Genomic DNA, 17,904 nt, shown 5'->3' with positions numbered 1-17,904 from the left:
TTAGCAGTTATCTTGTGATGTTTGCCTACATTTTTTCTTTTCAGCAAAAACTCCTACATATCCTGGCTCTCCTCTCGCCTCTTTGGAATAGTTCCTCAGAGCTATCTGAGCGGCTGTTTCCCCAGGCTACAGTCTTCAGTAAGGTCCCCAAATAAAACATGTAACTTGAAACTTTTAGGTTGTGTGCTTCGTGTTTTTTCTGTCAATAATTTTGGCAACCAATGAAGAGTCCCAGAGCAGACTTCTCTCTTTTGCCTAAACTCTATGAGGATCCAGAGCCTGGGTACCAGCAGAGGCCTCTTGTGCCCATCCGCCTCCTCTGAGGGTCCAGATGAATTTGAGTGAGTCTCTCCTGTGTCTCTGACCTCCCATTGTTGGCTGATGATCCTAAGTTTTGTTTGGTGGTGTTAAAACTCCTCACTGGAGTAGCAGGTTTCCTTGAACCTAGGTACCTGGGTTATCCTCAGCTGAAAGACACAGGGAAGATTTTATTATGTTCATACAGAATTTATACTTACAAGTACTTGCTTAATTGGGAATTAAATGAAATCTTGCCCTAATAATGGCCAAAGCCCAAAATAAATGAATGAATTAATTTAAAAAAAAATTAGGAGTGGTTATATTTTTTATTTATTTATTTATTTATTTAGCTGCATTGGGTCTTTGTTGCTCGTGCGTGCTTTCTCTAGTTGTGGCAAGCAGGGGCTACTCTTCGCTGTGGTGCGCGGGCTTCTCATTGTGGTGGCTTCTCTTGTTGCTGAGCACAGGCACTAGGCACGTGGGCTTCAGCAGTTGTGGCACACAGGCTCAGCAGTTGTGGCTCGCGGGCCCTAGAGTGCAAGCTCAGTAGTTGTGGCACACAGGCTTAGTTGCTCCGCAGCATTTGGGATCTTTCCAGACCAGGGCTCAAACCTGTATCTCCTGCATTGGCAGGCGGATTCTTAACCACTGAGCCACAAGGGAAGTCCGGGAGTGGTTATCTTTAAAAAACAACAACAACAAAAAAAAAACAGTCAACAGAAACTGCCTGTGAGAACAGATTTCTAAGAAAAAGATGCCAAATCAGCCATTATATACACATTCACAGAACTACAGGAAACATGATTAAGAAGTAAATAAAGGTATGATGACAACGTTACATCAAATAGAAAATATCAATAAAAGATAAAAATTATACAAAAAGATGGAACTTGTAAAATACAACAAATGAAAATTTTAAAAAATCACTTCATAAACTGGACTTCACCAAAACTAAAAACTTTTGTGCTTCAAAGGACACCATCAAGAAAGTGACAAGATAACCCAAGAAATGGGAGAAAATATTTGCAAATCATATATGTGATAAGAGACTTGGATCCAGAATATAAAGCTATACAAAGATATATAAAGATGTACAATGATCAATAAGTACGTGAAAATATGCTCAAATCATTAGTCATCAGGTAAGTGCAAATCAAAACCAGAATGAGATACTACTTCACACCCACTTGGATAACTAAGATTCAAAAGTCAGATAACAAGAGTTGACAAGGATGTGGAGAAACAGTAACCCTCATGGTACTGCTAGGGGAATGTAAAATTTTGCAGCCACTTTGGAAAGTAGTGTAGCAATTCCTCAAATGATTAAACATAAGAGTTAACATATGATCCAGCAATTCCCCTCTTAGATATATACCCAGGAGAAGTGAAAACATATGTTCATACAAAAACACTTCCAAGAATGTTTATAGCAGCAATATTCATAATAGCTAATAGGTGAAAGCAACCCAAACATTCATCACTTGATGAATGAATAAATAAAATGTAGTATATGCACATGCAATGGAATATTATTCACCCACAAAAAGAATGAAGTGCCGATACATACTACAAGATGGATGAACCCTTAAAATGTTATGGTAAGTGAAAGAAGGCAGTCACAAAATACCACCTCACTGCACTTCCCAGCCCATGATGCACGCCTGCTGGTGTGTGTGGCAACTGGGGGCTGAAACTCAGGCTTCAGTGGACAGACCCAGGGAGAGGACTCAGTTTGGCTGTGTGAAGACAGTCCGAAGGGCCTAGAGTGTGGTCCAGGCTGCAACTGGGGGTGTGTGCAGGACAGAGCCCAGGTCCATCATGCGAAGGGAGGGGCAGGCCCCACCATAGCAGTGTGTTCACAGGGGAATGCAGGCAATCGGCTCAGACTTCAGCCCTGTCTCCATGTGTGGGCAACCTTCCAGAGCTTGTGCATTCCCAGAGCTCGGAGGGGTGGAGCTCATGAAGAAGAGGGAACATTCCCAAAGTCATTCTATGTAACCACCATCACCTTGGTACCCAAACCAGACAAAGACACTACCAAAAAACAAAAAAATTACAGGCCAGCATCTTTGACAAATATAGTTAGAAAAATCCTCAAAACAATATTAGCAAACCGAATCCAACAACACATAAAAATGATCATACACCATGATCAGGTTGGATTCATTCCAGAGTCACAAGGATGGTTCAACATTATGCAAATCAATCGTGATATGCCAAATCAAAAAAAGAAATGACAAAAACCACATGATCATCTCAATAGATTAGAAAAAGTATTGATAAAATTCAACATCTACTCACGATAAAAACTCTCACCAAAGTGGCTCTATAGGGAACATACCTCAACATAATAAAAGCTATCTATGACAAACCAAGAGCCAACATAATACTCAACAGTGAAAAGCTGGAAACCTTCCTGCTAATATCTGGAAAAAGACAAGGATACCCACTTTCACCACTTTTATTCAACACAGCATTGGAAGTCCTAGCCACAGCAATCAGACAAGAAAAAGAGATAAAAGGTATCCAAATTGGAAGGAAAGAGGTAAAACTGTCAGTATATGCAGATGACATGATACTCTCTATAGAAAACTGTAAAGACTCAACACAAAAACCTATTAGAACTGATAAACAAATTCACCAAGGTATTACGATACAAGATTAACATACAAAAAGCTGTTGTACTTCTTTACACTACCAATGAAACAACACAAAGAAAAAGTAAAAAAAATCCAACCCTTTTAAAAATCACATCAAAAAGAAATAAAACACCTAGGAATAAAACTGACCAAAGAGGTTAAAGACAGATGCTGAGAACAATGAAACACTGATAAAGGGAATTGAAGATGATTCAAAGAAACGGAAAGATAACTCATGAGTTTGGATTGGAAGAATTAACATTGTTAAAATGGCCATATTACCCAAAGCAACCCACAGATTTAATGTGATCCTCATCAAATTACCCATGACAATTTTCACAGAACTAGAACAAATAATCCAAAAATTGATATGGAACCACAAAAGACCCAGAATTGCCAAACCAATCCTGAGGAGAGAGAACAAAGCTGGAGGCATTACCCTTCTAGACTTCAGACAATACTACAAAGCTAGAGCAATCAAGACAGCATGGTACGGGCACAAGAACAAACATATGGATCAATGGAACAGAATAGAGAGCCCAGAAATCAACCCACACACCTATGGTCAATTAATCTTCGACAAAGGAGGCAAGAATATGCAATAGAGAAAAGACAGTGTCTTCAGCAATTGGCGCTGGGAAAGCTGGACAGCTGCATGTAAATCAATGAAGTTAGAACACTCCTTCACACCATACACAAAAATAAGCTCAAGGGGCTTCCCTGGTGGCGCGGTGGTTGAGAATCTGCCTGCCAATGCAGGGGACACTGGTTCGAGCCCTGGTCTGGGAGGATCCCACATGCCGCGGAGCAACTGGGCCCGTGAGCCACAATTACTGAGCCTGCGCGTCTGGAGCCTGTGCTCCGCAACAAGAGAGGCCGCGATAATGAGAGGCCCGCGCACCGCAATGAGGAGTGGCCCCCCACTGCCGCAACTGGAGAAAGCCCTCGCACAGAAACGAAGACCCAACACAGCCATAAATTAATTAATTAATTAATTTTAAAAAAATCCACAAAATTACAAAATGTCCCCTTAGGAGGGTATATTTCCCCTATTTAAAAAAAAAAAAAAAAAAAGCTCAAAATAGTTTAAAGACTTGGGACTTCCCTGGTGGTCCAGCGGCTAAGACTCCGTGCTCTCAATGCAGGGGGCCCGGGTTCGATCACATGCCGCAACTGAGAGTTCACATGCCATAATTAAAGATCCCACATGCCACAACTAAATCCTGCATACTGCAACAAAGATTCCGCACGTGACAACAAAGATCCTGCGTGCCGCAACTAAGATCCGACACAGCCAAATAAATACATAGATGTTAAAAAAATAGTTTAGAATCTTGGGGCAGAGTCAAGATGGCAGACTAGGAGGACGTGGAATTCACGTCTCTGCACAACTAGTGCACCTACCAGGCACTGGTGGGGGACCACGGACACCTAAGGGAACAGGAAGACGCCCAAGCGACTGGGTAGGATGTTGGGGGGAGGGAGGGGGAGGAGAAGTAGAGGCAGGATGGGACCAGTGGCCCTGAGGAGCAGCTGGGGGAGGGGAGGGGTTCCCACGCCCAGAGGGGGAACAGGGGAGACCCTGGAGAGGGCAGAGAATCAGAAGAGAATGCGGCCAGCATTTACCCTGCCCACTTGGGCCCTGGGGAGCCTGCTGAGGTCCTGGGCCTGATCCTCTGTCCACCGAGACCTCCTCCAGCCACGTGGGTCCTGCAGGAGTGGGAGGGAGAAAGGGGGGAGGAAAAGTAAAGGCCGGCCGAATTGGACCAGCACCCATGAGGGGAAGCTGGGGGAGGGGAAGGGTACCATGCCTGGAGTGGCCCACCCACAATTAGGGATCAATGGGGACAGGGGAGACCCTCAGGAAAGCAGAGAATCGGAAGGGAGTGCAGCTAGAGTTTTCCCTGGCCGCTTGGGCCCCGGGGAGACTGTTGAAGTCCCAGGCCTAATCTGGGACCAATTACAAGTACTGAAATTGAATCTGTGATTTAAAAACTCCCAACAAACAACACTCCAGGACAAGATGGCTTCACAGGCGAATTCTATCAAACATTTAGAGAAGAGTTAACACCGATCCTTCTCAAACTCTTCCAAAAAACTGCAGAGGGAGAAACACTCCCAAACTCATTCTACAAGGCTACCATCACCATGATACCAAAACCAGATAAAGATATCACAAAAAAAGAAAATTACAGACCAATATCACTGATGAACATAGATGCAAAAATCCTCAACAAAATACTAGCAAACAGAATCCAATCCAGGACCATACACCATGATCAAGTGGGATTTATTCCAGGAATGCAAGGATTCTTCAATATATGCAAATCAATCAATGTGATATACCATATTAACAAATTAAAGAATAAAAACCACATAATCATCTCAATAGATGCAGAAAAAGCTTTTGACAAAATTCAACACCCATTTATGATAAAAACTCTCCAGAAAGTGGGCAAAGAGGGAACTGACTTCAACATAATAAAGGCCATATACAACAAACATCATTCTCAATGGTGAAAAACTGCAAGTATTTCCTCTAAGATCAGGAACAAGACAAGGATTAAAGACCTAAATGTTAAGACCAGACACTATAAAATTCTTAGAGAAAAACATAGGAAAAACACTCTTTGACATAAACCACAGCAAGATCTTTTTTGACCCACCTCCTAGGGTAATGAAAATAAAAACAAAAATAAACAAATGGGACCTAATTAAACTTAAAAGCTTTTGCACAGCAAGCTGATTCACTTGACTGTACACCAAAACTAACAAAACACTGTAAAGCAATTATACTCCAATAAAAAAATTATTTGATAAAAAAAAAATGTTAATCCCATCCCCCCAAAAAATAGTTTAAAGACATAAATATAAGACACGATACCATAAAGCTCCTAGATGAGAACACAGGCAAAACATTGTCTGACATAAAATGTAGCAATGTTTTCTTAGGTCAGTCTTCCAAGGCAGAAGAAATAAAAGCAAAAATAAACAAATGGCACCTAATCAAACTTATAAGCTTTTGCACAGCAAAGGAAACCATAAGCAAAACGAAAAGACAACCTATATACTGGGAGAAAATATTCGCAAACAATGCAACTGACAAGGGCTTAATTTCCAAAATACACCAACAGCTCATACAACTCAATATCAAAAAACCAAACAACCCAATCAAAAACTGAGAAGACCTAAATAGTCATTTCTCCAAAGAAGACATAAACGTGGCAAACAGACACATGAAAAGAAGCTCAACATCGCTAATTATTAGAGAAACGCAAATCAAAACTACAATGAGGTACCACCTCACACCAGTCGGGATGGCCATCATCATTTACAAATAAATGCTGGAGACTTCAATAAAAAAAAAAAAAGAACTCCAATAAATGCTGGAGAGGTGTGTGGAAAAAAGGGAACACTCCTACACTATTGGTGGGAATATCAATTGGTGCAGCCACTATGGAGAACAGCATGGAAGTTCCTTAAAAAACTAAAAGTAGAGTTAGCATATGATTCAGCATCCCACTCCTGGGCATATATCCAGGGAAAATTCTAATTTGGAAAGATACATGCACCCCTACATTCATAGCAGCACTATTCACAACAGCCAAGACGTGGAAGCAACCTAAATGTCCATCAACAGAGGAATGGATAAAGAAGATGTGGTGTATATATACAATGGAATATTACTCAGTCATAAAAGAGAATGAGATAATGCCATTTGCAGAAACATGGATGGACCTAGAGATTATCATACTAAGTGAAGTAAGTAAGAGAAAGACAAATATATGATATCACTCATTTGTGGAATCTAAAAAAAAAAAAAAAAGATACAAACGAACTTATTTACAAAACAGAAACACATTCACTGACATAGAAAACAAACTTATGGTTACCAAAGGGGAAGGGGTGAAGGGATAAATTAGGAGTTTGTGATTAACAGATACACATACATTATATATATATAATATATATTATTATATAGTAATATATAAAATAGATAAACAACAAGGTCCTACTGTATAGCACAGGGAGCTATATTCAATATCTTGTAATAACCTATAATGGAAAAAAATCTAAAAAAGTAAATACAACTGAATCACTTTGCTGTATATCTGAAACTAACATGACATTATAAATCAACTATACTTCAATAAAGCAAAACAAATAACAGAAAAAAATGTTTAGAGCAACAACCTACAAAATATAAAAATATAAAAAACGTAGGATTTAAATTCGTGTGTAAGACCTATATGAAAAAAAATGCAAATATTTACTAAAAAAAAGAAAAGCTATCATTTAAGCTGACCTTGTTCCTGAATTGGAAGAATCAGTTTTGCAGAGATATAACTTCTTTCTCAATTTGAAAACTGCTTAAATGTAATTCCAATCAGAATGATCATAAAACTAATCTGGGGGCTTCCCTGGTGGCACAGTGGTTAAGAATCCCCCTGCCAATGCAGGGGACACGGGTTTGAGCCCTTGTCCGGGAAGATACCACGTGCTGCAGAGCAACTAAGCCCTTGCGCCACAACTACTGAGCCTGTGTGCCACAACTACTGAAGCCCATGTGCCTAGTGCCCGTGCTCCACAACAAGAGAAGCCACCGCAATGAGAAGCCCGCACCACAAGAGTAGCCCCCACTCATCGCAACTAGAGAAAGCCCGCACACAGCAACAAAGACCCAACGCAGCCAACAATAAATTAAAAAAAAAAAAAAAAAAAAAAACACCTCATCTGGACTAATAAACTTATAAAAATAGTCAAAATATTCTTAAAAAACAAAGAATTTTGAGTTATAATTATCAGGTGTTATAATCTCTAGTAATTAAGACATTAAAATGGCAAATTAAAGCATGAATTTATTTCATTTCTCTCCCAATTTTTTTTCAAGATGAATATAAAAAAATAAATAAGTCCACAAAGACAGCAACAGAGGAGATTTTTCTTTTGTCTTCATCATCTAGGGAAGTAATCTGGGATTTTGAGAGGTCATTTTACATGTATAACTACCATTTATAGAATGATTACTCCATGCCAGGTGCTGTATTATGCATCTTACACATATAACTTCATTTGATCCATACAACCTTACAGTGTGTTATCTGGTATTATCTGCATCAGCCATTTGAAAAAATTTTGTGAGAAATTAAATAGAGTAGTAACTGATTTCACAGGGCAGAGGAAGCAAACCAGTTTGCCCCAGAAAACCCAGGAGGGGCTCATAACTGACCTGCTATAATGGATGATGTAGATAAGGTTCCATGTAACAAAGAGAGGTTGAAAGACTGCATACAGGAGCCATAAATCCCTCCTCCTACACATCTCCACATCTCTACTCACAAGACAGTCTCTGCATTAAGTTAAAAGGAGACATCCAGGGCCCAGGACACCAGGTGCAGTTGTGGGCATGAGTCAGAGCTGAAAAGAGAATTCACTGAAAGTCTGTTTTGGGAACACCGTCACTTCCAGCCCCTTTTTGCTGTCACATGTGCAAAGTATTAACAGCCGGAAGAACCACAAGATCTTCTGGAGAGCAATGCAGCACCAAACAAAGGACTCAGTCTCAAGACTGATGCGTAGGATAACTGCCCAAACAGACGGCTTTCTACCCAGCGATTCAAGAGTGAAGTTCCCTGTAACATTTAAATATGAAAGAACATCCAAGGATCAAATGGAAAGGCCCTGGGGAGAAAAAGAGATCTTGGTTCCGTGAAACAGATACTGCCCAGAAAATAATATTTAAAAAGAATTTTTTTCTAGAGGGATAAATAAAGGGCATCCAGAAATAAACATAGTATTTTAATGAAAAAGAAATAATCAGGGAACAAGAACTAGGTCTTGGAAATTAGAATTTTGACAGTTGAAATTAAAAATTCAATAGATGGCTGGAATTTACATAGGCAAGGAAATGTCCCAGAAACAGAAAAAGCAGCTTGGGAGACTCACAAAAAATTGCAGAAAAAGATATAAGACAAAGAGATTCAGTCCATGGTAACTGGATTTCCAGGATAATTGGACTTCCAGAAAGAGATAAACTGAAGGGTGGGAGAACATTATAATTTGTATAAAAAGTAATAAAATAAATTTTCCCAGATTTGAGAGATCCATCATGTATCCAGTACAATAAATTTAAAAAGCTAAACAACAGGCACATGTTCTTCCAATTCCAGTATATCAGAGACAAAGATTACAAGAGCCCCAAGGAGTATGAGGACACAGGTTCTGAGTAAAAGAAGGAGAATCAGAGTTGCACTGGGCATCCAAGTAGCAACAGTAGACGTAACTCTGGTATAAACGCTGGTAACCTTGCTACCTCTCTACTCCTCCTCTGAGAAAGCAAACAAAACAATGAGGAAAAATAACAAGTAACCAAATATTCTTTTTCAATGCCCCACTTTCTCAGCAAATAGGTGACAGAAAAAATCTGCAAAACTCTAAAGAAACACGGACTTGCCTGGTGGCAACAGTGGTTAAGAATCCGCCTGCCAATGTAGGGGACACAGGTTCGAGCCCTGGTCCGGGAAGATCCCACATGCCATGGAGCAACTAAGCCCGTGCACCACAACTACTGAGCCTGCGCTCTAGAGCCCGTGAGACACAACTGCTGAGCCCGCGTGCCTAGAGCCCGTGCTCTGCAACAAGAGAAGCCACTGCAATAAGAAGCCCGTGCACCGCAACAAAGAGTAGCCCCCGCTCACCGCAACTAGAGGAAGCCTGCGTGCAGCAACGAGGACCCAACACAGCCAAAAATAAATATAAATAAATAAAATTAAATCTTAAAAAACTCTAAAGAAATGCAATTAAAATTAAACAGAAAATGCAAAGGAAATGTCAAGGGGCCTCATGAGTGGCAGATCTCAGAAAGTACCAGGCAAGTATACTTCCTGAAAGGCAGAAACTCCTCCAGAAATGCAAAATCTAGAATCTGTAAATCTAACAACTGAGGGGAGAGGTGAGCTGAGCTTCAGCAGAAGTCAGATGCAGAGAGAACAGGCACAGAGAGCATCTGGAGGGCTCCTGGCAGCAGATCTCAGAAAGGTCCAGCAAAAACATACCCCCTGAGGTGCAGGGCTCATCTGGAAGAGCAGGGGCTTTGTCCTCTGTCTGCTGTGCTGGTGAAGGACCTGGGGATGCAGGGCCAGTGACATGTCCTCTCCAACTGAGCCTGGGTCAGATGACAGAGCAAGCAGGGCTACACAAAACATTCCTCAGAAGAGCCACAGCAGCCAGAGTCAGTGGTCTCTGTGAAGCAAAGAGGGCCCCTCCCACCATCCACAAACCCAGATGCAAATAGCTGAACTGGGAAAAACCAAGTCATTAAGAAACAAGTGTTCATGAAAGGCTATGGCACAGCATCGGTAAGTGATTTTATAAGAAAAAATGTGGGAAAGAGCTGCAAAATTGTCAAATGCAAGAAAGACATTCACAGAAAAACACTGCCATAGAACAGATGAAAACACTGAGCGCACATTCCAGCACAGGGTAGAACTCTCTGTTGAGACTGTCATCTCCACGGAGGACGCAGAACACAGGGCAGGAACTCAGATGTTAATAAATTTTTCTTTGGCACTTTTGTTGCACTAACTATAGACTTAGGAAGTCCTTTTCCTTTAGAGAACATAAAAATATTCACCCCTGCTTACTTTTTTGTAATGGCTTCACTTTTAGCTCTTTACTCCATCTTTAATTTTTTCCTGGTATTTGGTTTGAGGCAGGAATATACTTAAATTTTTTCAGTATACCTATTTTATTTTGGGATGGGGAAATGCATATTTCCAAGAAACAACATTGCATGCTCATGGGCCTGCTACAAAGTCTCTGGTTTGATGCGTCACTTGTACTGAGGGTGGAATCTACTTGCAGCTTCTTCACGAGCTTGTGCTCCGATCAGGACAGCCCAGCGATGTCATGGGTGTCTCCCAGCCTGTCACTGCACCTGTCCTTGTGCTCACTGCCAGGGAGGCTGCAGAGTCTCCAACAAGATCCAACGTTAAGACTTACAACTGAAGGTGCTTTTGTTTCAGGTACCTATAAAACCTATAAAAAGCAAATTTAAAAAAACAGGGCAAATTTATGGCAGTTTTATAATACTTTTAATAGTTACATGTTATTTTTATATCTACTACTTTTTTTGCTCAAAAATGCAAATTATTAATAACTATTATTCATGAGGAGAATTGGGAACTGTATAATTTATTCAGAGGAATTCCACCATAGAAACTAAAGTATTTTAGATATATTTTTATCTCAAGTGACATAAAAAAAAAGTATTATGGAAGTTTTAAAACACAAAGTAAAATGAACCCCCAGTACACCCATACATAACCATCATCTTTAAAAAATTATCAACTATTCTGTCATTCTTCAAGTCACATTTATTGATTGCTTGTTAAGTTTCTGGAAAATGTCCAAGCCTCCCTTACCTCATTTAAAGCTAACAAATCCAACGAACGAGGTTGTGGCAGAATTAGTGTGAAGCTAACAGTTTACTTGCATTGGATACCTTCCAACAAAGGGGCCCTAGAAATATGTTCACATGGTTATGTTTCTGTAAAATTTGCAAAAATTACACATTTTAACCATAATCCATTAAGAGCACAGCACTGTCTCTTTCCACTTCAACTGCTCCTCCTTTGTGCCTTCTCCTCCTGCTCCTCCACAAAGTGGCAGTGAGCACTTCTAAGATTTTATTAAGGGTTGACTGGGATATACTTTTGTGTTTTGTAATCTCTTCCATGTGTAATTAATTACATTTATTGGTGGCCATCTCAGTTTGGGATGTCTTCTAGAAATACTCTGAATGTGGTCAATTTAAAGAATATTTAAGAGCACTCACTCCATAGAAAATTTAAAGTGCACCAAAGTTTTACAGCTCAGATTTCAAAGAAACTCAACAGAAGTTTCCTCAAATTTGACAACAATCAAAAAAAAATTACACCGCATTACTAACAGACGGTTGAGAATTTTAAAGACACCTCTGTAAACTGTCAAAAATAAAAACCAAATTTCCATCAACTATGTTAAAAGATACTCAAAATGAGCTTCCTATTACTCTTATTAATATAGAAAAGTATATTAAAAACTTGTCAAATGAAAAGACAATATGTATGCTTTTCTTGGTCTAAATAATATTTCAAAGTGCATCTAACACTGTATTCATAGTTTTGTGGGGGGGTTTCTTAAACAGAGCTTGCCAAATTCAATAAGCAATAAGCCCCACAAAACCTGGAACCATTTATGAGGTTATTATATTATCCTTGTTGAAAGATCAGTTCTTCAAGGTCATGTAGATATTAAAAGGCAGAACATGATTTAAAACCACAGTTTCAAAATACTGGATAGTAAATACAAAGAACGATATGGTAAGTGTTCGTTATCTGTTCATGACAAACTCTGTGATTACGGCAATTCATTTAACCTCTTGAAACTTGTTTTGCTGAGTACAGAAAAGAGATCCTACTAGATCATCTTTAAGTCATCCCTTCAAAACTAGACCAATGGCAGCTACCTTGAATTCAGTACTGGGTGGAGGACATAGTCTATCATAGGGTATGGGTTGCTAGGCTCTTGGACACGTTAAAATTTGTAGAAATTTGGTGATTTTTTTGTTTATGTTACTTTCCTAATGACTGTAGGAAAACAGCCTGTCCCACTCCCCCACCAAAAAGAATATACAGGGGTAAAGAAGTGTAATTACACTTAGGGTTCTGTTGAGTTAACCAGCCTAGAAGAGAAAAAAATACAGCCATATACTACTGGGCAGTGCTGTATTTGACTGACTCATGAAGCATGTCTAGATGAGGGTTTTTTTATTTTTTAATTGAATTTTTTTTTGAGATAATTTAGATTCACATGCAGTTGTAAGGATTTCAATACCCAGAGACACCATGTATCTTCTTCTCAGTTTTCCCTTGGTGAATCTTGCAAAACTATAGTACAATATCACAACCAGGATACTGAGTGACACAGTCAAGATACAGAATATTTCCATCACCACAGACCCCTACCACTGTCCTTTTATAGTCACCCTCACTTCCCTGACATCCTCAACACCTCCTTAACCTCCTTAACTCCTTAATCTTAAGAATTTTGTCATTTCAAGAATGTTATACAAATAGAATCATACAATATGTAATCCTTTGAGATTGACTTTTGTCACTCAGGATAATTAAGTTGTTTTAAATAACAAAAGTCTGTTCCTCCTTACTGCTGAGTAGTACTCTATGCTCTGGAGGCACCACAGCACTTTTGTGCATGTGGAGGTTTGGTGGTTTCAGCACCATTTGTTGAAAAGACTACCCTTTCTCCGTTGAATTGCTTTTGCTCCTGTCAAAGGTCAGCTGATTGTATGCTTGTGGATCCATTTCTGGGTCCTGTGTTCTGTTTCATTATCTATTTGTCCACTCTGTCACTACCAACTGTCACTTTTTGGTGAGTCATGAAGCTGGATAGTCACTCCTCCAACTTTGCTCTTTTTCTTCAATACGGTGTTGGCTATTCTGGGTCTTTGCTTTGCCATATAAACTTTAGAATCAGTGTGTTGATATCCACAAAGTAACTTGCTAGAATTCTCATCTGATTACACTGAATCTACAAATCAAATTGAAAGAACTGATATCTTAACAATATTGAGTCTTGCTATCCATGAACCCAGAATATCTCTCGACTTACTTAGATCTTCTTGGATTTCTTTCTTCAGAATTTTAGTTTTCCTCATATATTTCTGTACACGATTTTTCCTTACATATATATTTCCTAACACATATATTCCCTTACACATATTTTGTTAGATTTATACCTAAATGTTTCTTGTAGAAAACACACAGTTGGTTCTTACTTTTTAAAATCTACTCAACAATCTCTTTTAGTTAGTGTATTTTGACTATTCACATTTAAAGTGACTATTGGGGGAATTCACTGGCTGCCCAGTGGTTAGGACTCTGTACTCCCACTGCAGGGGGCCCAGGTTCAATCCCTGGTTGGGGAACTAGGATCCCACAAGCCTTGTGGTGTGGCCAAAAATAAAAATAAAAAAATAAAGTGACTACTGGTATAGATAGATTAACATATACTACATTTGTAACTTTTCTACGTGTTACCTTGTTCTTTTTTCTTTCTTCTTTTTTTGTTTTTTGGTTTTTTAAAAAAATATTTATTTCATTTATTTTTTTGGCTGCGTTGGGTCTTCATTGCAGCACGCGGGCTTCTCTCTAGTTGAAGTGTGCAGGCTTTCTCTCTCTAGTTGTGGTGCGGGCTCCAAAGCACGTGGGCTCTGTAGTTTGCGGCTCGCGGGCTCTCTTGTTGAGGCGGGCGAGCTCAGTAGTTGTGACGTGTGGGCTTAGTTGCCCCACAGCACGAGGGATCTTAGTTCCCCAACCAGATATCAAAACCGCATCCCGGTCACTGGAAGGCGGATTCTTTATCACTGGACCACCAGGGAAGTCCCTTTTTGTTTTTGCTTTTGTTTTTGTTTTCCAATCTTTTCTCCCTTCTCTGGTTTTAATTGAGCATTTTATATGATCCTATTTTATCTTCTCTCTTAGCATATCAATTATACTTTTAAAAATTTTTTTTAAATTTTAGTGGTTTCTCTAGTGTTTGCAACATATATTTACAACAAATCTAAGTCCACTTTCAAACAACACAATACTGCTTCATGCTTACCCTTATTTTTTACTTACTATATTTTCTTCCTTCCTGATGTTCCAAGATTCCTCCTTTAATGGTTTGTTTACAGAAGTTCCCTTAAACATTCATTTTAGCATTAGTCTGTTGATGACAAATTTCCTTAGTTTTCCTTCATCTGAGAATGTTTTGATTTCTCCTTCATTCCTGAAAGATATTTTCACCAGATAATCTATGTTGACAGTTCTGTCAGTATTTGAAAAATGTTGTGCCTCTTTCTGGCCTCTTCTGTCATTCAAATTATTTTTCTCTATATGTAAGGTGCCTTTCTTCCTCAATGCTGTCAAGACTTCTGTCTTTAGTTTTCCAAAGTGTGACTCTGATACATACTGGTATGGATTTCTTAAATTCACTCAGCTTCTTGAATTGAGATTTGTCTTTGCTCAATGGGGGAAGTTTTCAGACAATATATCTTCAAATACTTTTCTAGCCCTGCCCTCCTCCTTTCCTTCTGGCTCTCTGATGACATGAATATTAGCTTCTTTGTTATAGTCCCACAGGTACCTGTGGCTGGATTCTTTTTTTCCCCAGTCTATTTCCTCTCTTGTTCAGATTGTGTAATTTCTATTGTTTTACCTTCAACTTCACTGATTCCTTCCTCTGTCCCATCCATTCCTCTCTTGAGTCAATCCATTGAGTTTTTTATTTTGGTTATTGTATTTTTCATTACTAAAATTTCCATTTGGTTCTTTATATCTTCTATTTCTTTGCTGAGACGTCCTCTTTTTTGTGCAGAGACATTCTATGTTTTCATTTGTTTCAAAAACATGTCTTAATTGCTTGCTGAAGCTTTAAAATCTGTGTCAGATAATTCTAGCATCTATGGCAACTCAGTGTTGGTATCTATTGTCTTTTTCACTCAAGATATTCCTGGTTCTAGGAATGACATGTGACTTTATTTTTTTTTTTTAATTATTTATTTATTTATTTATTTATTTATTTATTTATTTATTTATTTATGGCTGTGTTGGGTCTTCGTTTCTGTGTGAGGGCTTTCTCTAGTTGCGGCAAGTGGGGGCCACTCTTCATCGCGGTGCGCGGGCCTCTCACTATCGTGGCCTCTCCCGTTGCGAAGCACAGGCTCCAGACGCGCAGGCTCAGCAATTGTGGCTCACGGGCTTAGTCGCTCCGCGGCATGTGGGATCTTCCCAGACCAGGGCTCGAACCCGTGTCCCCTGCATTGGCAGGCAGATTCTCAACCACTGCGCCACCAGGGAAGCCCCATGTGACTTTATTGAAACAGACGTAGACATATTGGTATTATGAGACTCTAGATCATAAACTTTCTGCTTCAGTTAGTTTCCGCTGACACCACTTTAGGAGCAGAAAGGGGGATGTTGTTTGTTGCCTGGTTACTACCAGGTAGTAAAGAAGTCCAAGCTCCCTAGTTAGCTTCTGTTAATACCTGAAGTTGGGGGAAGAGGCTCCTTAATGCTGAGCAAAGGTAAATGTTATGACTCTCCATTAGGCCTCCTCTGACATCAACCCAGTGGGATGGGATTCAGGTCAGCGGTACTTCATTATAAGCTGGCAAAGATGGAAGTCCAGGCTCCCCACTTGGCCTTTGGTGGTTTGGGTGAAGCTGCAGTGTTCTCTGTGGTATTTGGCTGAAGCAGAGAGGTTACTGTGTAAAATAATGTTTTCTGTCTTGCTAACCTGCCCCTCCCTGATCTTTTGAAGAAAGACAGGCTTTTTGCAGGGCTTTCTTGTCTGCATCCATTGGCATTTCCAGGTTGCTAGCTTCTTCAGTTCCAAGTCTGGGAATATGAGGCAAACAGAAAACTCAGGGAACTCACCATTCTGTCATTCTGTGAGTTCTAACGTTCACAGCTGGTCTGCCTTCTCTCCATCTTTCAGTCTTCCTATGTTTATAAATATTGTTCAGGGTTTCTAGTACATAGCAGGAGGAATCCCAAAGTACATTCCCCATCCATTTACCCTCAACTTTTGATTTTATATCTATCTCCTCTAAACAGACATTATTGGGTCTTGCTATTTATTCATTTTGGTCCATCTCTGCCTTATTAATTGGTGTGTTTAGACCATTATTATTATTTTAATAAATTTATTTTATTTATTTATTTTTGGCTGCATTGGGTCTTCATTGCCATGCGTGGGCCTTCTCTAGTTGTGGCCGGGGGCTACTCTTCGTTGTGGTGTGAGGGCTTTCCATTGCAGTGGCTTCTCATGTTTCGGAGCACAGGCTCTAGGCGTGCAGGCCTCAGTAGTTGTGGCACGTGGGCTCAGCAGCTGTGGCTCACAGGCTCTAGAACGCAAGCTCAGCAGTTGTGGCGCACAGGCTTAGTTGCTCTGCAGCATGTGGGATCCTCCCGGACCAGGGCTCAAACCCGTGTCCCCTGCGTTGGCAGGCAGATTCCTAACCACTGCACCACCAGGGAAGCCCAGACCATTATTATTTAATGTAATTATTGCTATGGCTATATTTAATCCTATAATTGTACGTTTTGTTTGTACTAACTGTTTTGTTCTTCTGTACCTTTTCCTGCCTTTTAGAAAAGTATTTAAACATTTTTAAAACTTCCATTTTATTTATACTTTTTGGTTATACAATCTTTTCTTTCTATGTAATTAATATTGTACCACTTCATGTAATACATAGAAACTTTGCAACCATACACTTCACTATACCTAACCCCTACTATTTTATGCTCTAGTTCAGCGGTCCCCAACTTTTTTGGCACCAGGGACTGGTTTTGTGGAAAACAATTTTTCCACGGCAGGGGGGGTTGTGTGTGCGTGTGTGGGGGGGTTCAGGCGGTAATGCAAGCGATGGGGAGTGGCAAATGAAGCTTTGCTCGCTCGCCCGCCACTCACGTCCTGCTGTGCGGCCCAGTTCCTAACAGGCTACGGACCAGTATCAGTCCGTGGCCCGGGGGTTGGGGACCCCTGCTCTAATTGTCATGTGTCTAGTACAAATGACAAAATAATGTTACAACTTTTGCTTTCTTTTAAAGAAATTAACAAAAAAAAAATGGTATTTTATATTTGCCTATTTAACCATTTCTCATGCTCTTTGGTCAAATCTGCACCACTTCTCAAAACTTGAGGATTACCAAAGTGCACCATTTTCCTCTAATGTGGATGAATATAAATTTCATATTAAGACTGTTCCTCACCTTCCTCATTAACTCATGACAAGTAAAGAAATATCACTTGGCACCGACGTGCTTGTAAATTAAAACACAAACTTAAGCAATAAAACCAGGTAGCAGTACTGATTATAAGGTAAGTTGGTTATAAGATGTTTTTGTTTTTCACA

General features: G+C 39.8%; 1 protein-coding gene across 1 annotated transcript in view; it reads right to left on the bottom strand.

Annotated features, from left to right (window-relative positions):
- Nucleotides 1-10,939: 10,939 nt before the first annotated feature.
- BEND6 (BEN domain containing 6) overlaps nucleotides 10,940-17,904 on the bottom strand; it is a 76,133-nt gene continuing 69,168 nt past the window's right edge. The window contains exon 7 of the mRNA XM_082414366.1: nucleotides 10,940-10,976. The gene's annotated coding sequence lies outside the window, so the exon portion shown is untranslated. The remainder of the gene's footprint in view (nucleotides 10,977-17,904) is intronic.

This window comes from Balaenoptera physalus, assembly GCF_965194825.1.
Source record: "Balaenoptera physalus genome assembly, chromosome: 11".
In the NCBI taxonomy this organism is placed as follows: domain Eukaryota; kingdom Metazoa; phylum Chordata; class Mammalia; order Artiodactyla; family Balaenopteridae; genus Balaenoptera; species Balaenoptera physalus.
The sequence above is the reverse complement of the archived record's forward strand: the minus strand, read 5'-3'. Positions and strand labels throughout refer to the sequence as shown.